The 8,951-nt window shown below is 42.3% G+C and overlaps 1 non-coding gene across 1 annotated transcript; it reads left to right on the forward strand.

Moving 5' to 3' along the window:
- The first annotated feature begins 1,234 nt into the window (after positions 1 to 1,234).
- LOC120279817 lies at positions 1,235 to 1,341 on the forward strand. The gene has a single exon (XR_005542117.1). It is a non-coding gene; the product is annotated as a small nucleolar RNA R71 (small nucleolar RNA).
- The last annotated feature ends 7,610 nt before the right edge of the window (positions 1,342 to 8,951 follow it).

The raw sequence follows: 8,951 nt of genomic DNA on the forward strand, positions 1-8,951 counted from the left end.
TTCGGCCGGCTGTGAACAGTAACTAATATAGTACTTTCCCAAAAATACTCCCGAATCCACTTTTCATCGAGGTAACATAAATGGGCACACGTTTATGCCTTGGATCGCTTTGCTTCTTCAATGACGGATAAGTCGATGGAAATCTTGTTCTATGTGCATAAGTTGGAGTGCTTGAGTGTGACTGCCTTTGTGCCCCTCCAAATGGTTGTGCTCACTCAAATACGAGGAGGTTGGCACACACTCTAGCATCTCACACCCGACCTATGTCTTCGCGTTTGAACCTTAGCAAGATTTCCTCCAAAATCGGTGCATTGTAATCCACATTGGCTTCTTTCCTTCATAATTGGAATCACAAACCTACCTGCATAAAAGTAACATAAAAACACACATATTAGTGTAAAAACCCGAGAAAAGTAATGCTCAACATAAGGAAATAATGCTTCGCATTCATATCGCACAAGCACTTATCAAAATCCCTAGAGCACATTGCAACTTTATTCGAGTGCGAGGTTGAGAGGTTATTTAATCTCTCCTCCGGGACATGAATAGAGTTAGGCATAGTTGACCTTAGATTTGGGACTATGTATGTAAGGATCTCCACGACTCACCATTGCATTGATTAGGAAGCATAATAGAGAGTTCTTGCACTTGAAACGATTTTTCCTAGGTGAAGCATCATCCGAGTACCCCATCTTTATCGATTGCCTTACCTCCTCCTTACTTTTGCTATCTTACTTGTTGCTTTTAATTGTTGAGAATTGAATCATTATCACACTTATCATTGTTGATACTCCACATAGCTAAGAATCGAATTAAGTGTCTTTACTCCCTACTCCCTGTGGATTCGACCCCGCTCACCCGGGATTATTACTTCGACAAACCCGTGCACTTGCGGGATATACGTAAGGGGACCTTGTGACTCCACCACAAGTGCTACAACTCATCACCGACTCTGACTTCGAGCTACTACCCATAAGAATGTCTAGCTTTTCGAGATAACACATCAACCTTTGCGGCAAGAGCATCATTAGCATGGACTTCATAAATTCTGGCCCCTTTTTGTGGTGCACCTCTTGAGGCCCAATGAGACTTATTGCTTGCCATTCATTCAAGGAGTTGCTAGGCCTCATCAGGGTACTTGTTACTAAGAGATCCACCCGCTGCGGCATCAATTAATTGACGAGTTGCATAATTCAACCCGTTGTAGATGATCTGAACCCGCATCTAAGAAGCAAAGCCATAATGGGGGCATGTTCGAAGGAGGTCTTTAAATCTCTCATAAGCTTCAAATAGTGTCTCCGACTCTCCTTGTTTGAATGCCGAAATTTCTTGCCTTAGCTTCGCCGCTTTGCTAGGAGGAAAATACCTTCCCAAAAATTTTTCCACCATATCTTTCCATGTTTTGATCGACCCCGGTAGTAAGGATGTGAGCCACCGGTATGCTCCATCTTTCAAACTGAAAGGGAATAATTATAGCCGGATCACATCGTCAATCACCTCGTTTATCTAGAAGGTAGAACAGATTTGAAGGAAACAGGAAAGATGATCATGGGCATCTTCATTTGCAAGACCATTAAATTGGATTAAATTTTGGACCATGCTAATGGTGCTTACCTTGATCTCAAAATTATTTATGGCGATGGATGGCGCTTGCACACTAAATTCTTCCCCCGTGAATTGTGGCCTTTCATATTCGGATAAAGTACATCTTTCTTCGGCCATGATTACAGAATTTTGTGTCCTCAATTTTGATGTTTCTTTCAATAGTGCTTTCACCCACTTCTCTAAGTCTTCGATGCAAGGTTCTCTCAATTTCACTGTCTTGTGCCACTAAATTTGATAGATTTGCTCATGTCACACACAGTACCTTGCAAAGTCAAGAAAGATAAAGAAAGTTAAGCCCAAAAAGAAGTAAGACAAATGTAAAGAAAAAAATAAAAGAACAAGAAAATGGTTAGAGCAATAAACTAGAAGTTTCCTAGAATTCCTTAAAGTCCCCAGCAACGGCACCAAAAACATGATTGATTGCCCGCAAGTGTACGGGGTCGCCAAGTAATACCTTGTGCAAAACCCCAACGATCATATTCCATGGGGCTAAGGGGCTCCTATTACTCCTCCATCACATAGTTTCTAACTTTACCACTTAAGCATGGTATACTTCTCTAATACATGAAAGAATGTAAATAAAACACAAGTATAAAAATTCCCAGGCGAGCAAGAAAATCACAAGTGCAATGATGATAAGAATAGGCCTAGGGATGAGGATTCCCAAGAGGGGTCATCATGATGTATGGATGCATAAGAATAAAATAGCAAGGTGATTTAGACCGATGGACCTCAACAATAGTTCAACGCCAATTTCTCGGCGGTTAAACCCTAATCCCGTACAAATGATGATAAGGATCTCTTCCTAATTATATTCCTACGATTGCATTAAGTACATGGAGATCACGCAATAAGGACGCACTTAACCTAAGTTTATCCTCATGGTTTGGAGGGACTACCTACATCCAATTTCTCGATATGTTGGTCAAAGATTACCCCTTTTAGCTCATTAACAATTTAGTACACGCGAGTATGTCACATCTACGTGTACAACTCAAACAAGAACTAAGGATCTCTGCAACTTATAGTTCTAGGCATGAAACACAATGAGCCAAACCATAAATCACACCAATGCATTCATAATATAAGTGTAGCATCCAAAATACATGACGAACCCCCCAAGGTTCACCTACATCCGGTGGCCTTGGGGGTCTAGTGTGCCATCATACAAACAAGTATCTCAAACTCAACAAAAATAAAAAGTAAATGCATAAATGACACTCCCTAGTCCGAATGATGATGAGGATGGAGAATGCCAGCCGAATGACGATTCCCCTAACCCAAGGAAGGCCGAATGCTCCTCCTCCTTTGATGATGAAGCTCTCCCCTTGAAGTTCAAGCTCTTGATCTCTCCAAGCCTCAATCTAAAACACTACCAAGAATGATATCTTTGTTCTCCTTTTCTCTCCCAAGTAATGGCTGCCAAGAGTCCTACCAAAAACTCCCTCAAATGGCCTTCAAGATCCCCTTATATACCCTCCAACATCTCCCACAAATTGACCTCTACGTGGGTGGTATACCGGCTCAATAAGGACCTCATTGAGGTGGTATACTGGCTCAATGAGGACCTCATTGAGCCCATTTGGGGTAGGCAAATGTGCACAAAAGCTCTCAAACAGTAACCATACTGGCTCAATGAGCACCTCATTGAGCCAGTATGCCTTCAAACAACTCATCCTCTTACACGGCTACAGTAATCATCCCGGCCTCCATCCTGGGCAGCATTGAGGCCGTATGCCCAGGTCCAATTTCTGACTTGAAAACTCTCTAGGTGCTATAGTGGCAGCTACAGTTATTTTGCTACAGTGCCGACGTTATAGTACCATTGCTACAGTACCTCTAACTACAGTGAATATGCTACAGTCGTGACCTTGTTTTCTTCTCTTTTTCGCCCAAATTGTATCTTCGTGTCTTCCGTAGCTTTTCCGTGCCCTACAAAGCAAATAACATGATTAAGCGCAAAACGGGCATCAATTCTTATAAAAATACATGATAGATACATCAAATAGATACACTAAAATACATACATTTAGACACTTATCAATTATCCCAAGAGCACACAGGGGCGTGTGTATACCCCTGTGAAGCTCTCTTATGGAGTCACACGGGCATGGGTAATTTCCAGACGCCTGTGTGGATGTACAGAACACTAAGAGGTGTCGGTTTTCCTTAAAATCTCTTCACATTTCTTCATCTTCTCACTCCTAAACATTTTGAGAACAAGTCCTTGTACTCTCCCGACTTCACACCATCATTTTAGAGGGATTTTACTTGAGTTTTCCTACTGATTTCAAGTTTTCTATCTTTATCTTGTCGGTAAACCCTTATTTTCTCTTTTCTTCACCATACTTGATTTTATTCGATTGAATCTAGTTAATGTGCTTCGTTTTGATGTCTAAATGATAGATTCATGTTTTAGAAACATTTTAGAATGAATTTATGATGTAGTTTTTAGTATATTGCATGGAGAGTGTGCGGCTCTCACCCTCCATGGATCCACACGGGCGAGTGGAATTTCCACACGATCGGTGGATTCCTGCAATATTATTTTGTAAGTTTATTTAATCGATTGTCTTTTCAATACTTATAGGTATGGCACCAAGAACTAAGAAAGCAACCAACAAACATCCTCGAGAGACCTCACTTGAGGCGGAGTATATAGAGTTCTCGATTCCCTAGCACTAGGCTGGATTTGAGCGTTTGTCGAAGCTCAAGTTTGGTCAGACGTGATTTCAAGATTTGTGCTCACCCAGGGAGGTGCAGTTAGCTGATGACATGGTCGATGAGATTGACGAGCTCCTCTTGGTTGATAGTTGGCGGCTTTACTGTTGATCAGGAAGCCAGCTATCCGCATGGTTACACTAGAAGTGCTCTCATCGTTTGAGTTTGATCGCTCTGAGAGTTGCTTCTCGAGAGTCAAGACGATCTAATTTAGAGCATTTGGACATCACCACAGTATGAGCATCAGTCAATTTTTGATTCTACTTATAGTGTATGATGACGCATTTACAGATACAGAGGAGTACACTGACAAGGTCCCCTTGCGTATATCCCGCAAGTGCACGGGTTTGTCGAAGTAATAATCCTGGGTGAGCGGGGTCGAATCCATATGGAGTAGGGAGTGAAAATACTTAATTTGGTTCTTAGCTATGTGGAAGATCAATAGTGATTAGTGTGAAATTGATTCAATTCTCAACAATAAAAGCAACAAGTGAGAGAGCAAGAATAAAGAAGAGGGCAAGACAATCGATAAAGATGGGGTACTCGGATGATGCTTCACCTAGGATAATCGTTTCAAGTGCAAGAACTCTCTATTATACTTCCTAATCAATACCATGGTGAGTCGTGGAAATCCTTACATACATAGTCCCAAATCTAAGGTCAACTATGCCTAACTCTATATATGTCCCGGAGGAGAAATCGAACAATCTCAACACCTCGCACTCGCATAGAGTTGCAATGAGCTCTAGGAATTCCAAGTGATAAATCTCTTCATAAAAGTAGACCTAACCCTTTGGTCCAAGCGGAAGGTCTCTAGCCACAATTAAGCCCTAGATACTAAGATCCTCTCAACGCTTCACTCCATTGCACGCGCAACTAGGCCCCAGTGGAGGTTCATCCCTTAGACCATTCACTCTATTATGGCTGCAAAGAACTCAAGCAATGGAGGTAGAATCTATCACGCCGGAGGGGAAAGGGGACGCTCCTGTACCTCTCGACTCACCCTCTCAACCCTCTCCAACCTAGCTTTGTCTAACGCTAGTGGTGTGTCACTCACTCACAAGGTTACCAACAAGAACTCTCAACCCTAGTGTCACTCTAGGGGAAATATTCATACAATTAAACATTCAAGGTTGGAACTCACAATAAACATTAATTTATTGAAAGCATAATAAAGAAGTTCAATGAAACGAATACATCTTAGGGTTCACAATCATCCAAGCACCCACTAGGGGTTTAGCTCTCCATGGAGCTTAGTACAATCAAAGAAATCGAATGTAAAAGCGATGAATCCATAAAGAAACCCCCTCGATGGTCGTGTCGATGGTCTTGTGGAGAGTCCTCTACTCGTCGTCCAAGGATTCCTTCGTCCGGTATAGGATATGCCTCGATCGAAGCTCCCCTACCAACCTTCTTCCTAATGGAATCACGATGTTGGAGCCGTAGAACTTCTCCAAAACCTTGGCCAATACCCTTCAAAACCCTAGCTGAAGCCCTCTCGCAAGTTGGTGAAAAGATGGAGAAAAGAATACCAAAATCGGGGTTAAATCTGCTTTAAATAGGGCTGGAATCGGGCAACTCCACGGGCGTGGATGGTACACGCGCCCGTGCGGAATTTCCACATGGGCGTGGATAATTTCCACACGCCCGTGTCGATTCTCTATCTCTCTGATTTCTCGGCCGGCTGTGAACAGTGCTGCTACAGTAATTGCTACATTATTGCGGCAGTGCTCTGCTACAGTCTTCGACCTGAATAACTTCCCAATTCCATACTTTCATCGGGGTAACGCAAATGGGCACACGTTCACGTCGTGAATCACTTGCTTCTTCAATGATATATATGTTGGTGGGGTTCTTGAAATCTTGTATGCATAAGACGGAATGCTCGAGTGTGCCTGCCTTTGTGCCCCTCCAAATGGTTGTGCTCACTCAAATACGAGGAGGTTGGCACACACTCTAGCATCTCACACCCAACCTATGTCTTCGCGTTTGAACCTTAGCAAGATCTCCTCCAAAATAGGTGCATTATGATCCACATTGGCCCATTTCCTTCATACTCGGTCTCACAACCCTACCTGCATAAAAGTAACATAAAAACACACATATTATTGTAAAAAACTGAGAAAAGTAATGCTCAACATAAGGAATGAACGCTTCGCGTTCATATCGCACAAGCACTTATCATACACTCAGTTGCCGACAGGGTATCCTGGCGCTTTGACCCCGCGGAGAGTGTATAGTGCATTATGTGGTCAGAACCAGTATGAGCCAGGGGGTGTCCAAGGCCACGTGCATTTCTCGACTTGCATATCGCTACTTACATGCCGTTCTGAGCAAGTCGGTGAATGGTCGTGGTGATAACAAACAGGTATTGAGCAGATAGGAGCTATTATACCTGTACTCCATGGTGCAGAGTCAGCCAATCCATCTGGGGCACATTATAGATGAGTATCTTAGGTACCAGGGGCAGTATGCCAGGATTGGAGTTATTTTCTCAAGCCCGTACATTACAAGACTTATCATCAGGATGGGTCTACTAGACGTAATCAGAGGGGCCGAGAAGGTGATCATACCTGCACCCATCGGCCTTGAGACCATGCGACTTGTGGGTGTGATCCACAGGTATAGAGACAGGATGTATGTGCTGAACATGCCCCCACTAGAGCCATTTGAGGCCGAGGGAGTTACAGCAGAGGGGTCTCCACTGGCGCAAGAGCCCCAACCAGAGCAGATGGAGACATAGGCGCCCCTTGCAGCATAGGAGCCACCACTAGTCCATATTTTCTATCCACCTTGAGCCCATGATCTCTTTGAGAGGCTCAAGAATGCTCTAGGGGCGCTCCAAAGTGATTTGGCTGAGGTTCGTGTGCTACAAGCCGTGATCACCACTGAGGTGATGGCACGTCTGGATATTCTATAGCAACTTCATGTGAGATATGTGCGCTCACCATTCATCATGCGACCGAGGACCCCTCAGGCATCCACAACACCACCATCACCAGTTTAGACACCAATTGATCCACTAGCATCAGCATCATCAGCAGCAGCAGCAGCTGTAGAGGAGCCCTAGCCAGACACAGAGGCTTGATGCATCTTTACTTTTCTTTTAGTTTCTTATTTTTTGTATTTCATTTCCGTATTTTATTTTGGACTTGTATCACTCAAAAGGGATCTTCCTTCTGAGTTTATCGTTTATTTTTGTTTTGAGTTGTATTTCATTGCCTTATCTTTATATATTCAAGTTATTTTTATTTTTGTTGAGCTTCACTGAACCCCCTTGTCTATACATGTAGATGTTCTTGTGACTATGGAATTTGAGAACTAGTTATGGACAGGGTCTTATGGCCGTTTGTGCTCCACAACCCATTGGGACTCAACTCTTAATGATTATAGCTCCATCAAATATACCATTCAGAGTTCAGGGGAGTATTGTTTAAATTGCCCACTTCCATATATGCTTTTGATTGATTTATATCTCATTGTGCTTGCTTGCGTACATTGAGGGCAATGTACATCTTAAGTGTGGGGGGAGTTTACATTACACATGTTCATTACACAAGTTTTGACTAAAATACATGCTCACGTAGCCAATGGCGGTTCACCTTAGTTACAATAATTGCATTCTTAAGTTTAGGTTAACATCGAATGTTCTCATGCTCTAGTTTTTACTTGAATTTCTAGGAATTTTTGCCCAATTGACAATTGTTGCACTACTCGCTTATTAAACCCTTTTGGAAATTCAAGTTTGATGTTTAAGGGACTAGGTAGTTTTGTTTTCTTGTCTTAATTTTGCTGAAAAAAATAATAACAAAAAATGAAAAGAGAAAACAATACTTGTTTTAGTTGTGCATTTGGGGTGGAAAGAGCTACCACCTATGAAGTATGAAGCTTCTCTCATAAGTCAGATACTAGTTATGCCCTAATGAGAGAAAGAGCTATCTCATGGGATGAGTGAAAGCTACTGCCCCGGTAGAAAGAGCTACCACATCAAAATTGTGAAAGCCACCTTAGCGGCCGCTTTGGAAAGGGCTACCTTATAGGATGAGTGAAGCTACTACCATCTCTTTATTTTGTGTTGTTTGTAGATAAATAAGTCCCTTGATAAGTGCTTGTGTGTTAAGAATGTGAAGTATTCTTTCTTTATGATGAGTATTACTTTTTTCAGGTTTAAGCACTAATACATGTGTATTTATGTTCTTTTGCGCATGTAGGGTTGTGAAGCTAAGTATTAAGAAAAGAAGCCAAAAGTAGATCATGAACACACTATTTGGAGGAATCTTGGAAGGAATAAACGCGAAGACACAAGTGGAGCTCTAAGATACGTGAATGTGTGCCAACTTCCATGTATTTCAAGTCATTAAAATGAGTTGGAGGGGCATGAAGGCGGTTACATTTGCATATCCTGACTGTGCATTGATAGCAAGATCTTCACCAATGAGGCCTTTGATTTTAGAAGCGATGCGATCTACGACATAAATGTGTACCCGTTTATGTTACCCCGATGAAAAGTGTGGTATCGGGAGTATTTTTGGCCGGTACTGTAGCAAATTATGGTAATAAGCACTGTAGCAAGTTACTGTTCACAGTCGGTCAAAAGACAGATTTCCAAAGAATCCACATGCCCA

Source organism: Dioscorea cayenensis, chromosome 16 (assembly GCF_009730915.1).
Source record: "Dioscorea cayenensis subsp. rotundata cultivar TDr96_F1 chromosome 16, TDr96_F1_v2_PseudoChromosome.rev07_lg8_w22 25.fasta, whole genome shotgun sequence".
NCBI lineage: Eukaryota > Viridiplantae > Streptophyta > Magnoliopsida > Dioscoreales > Dioscoreaceae > Dioscorea > Dioscorea cayenensis.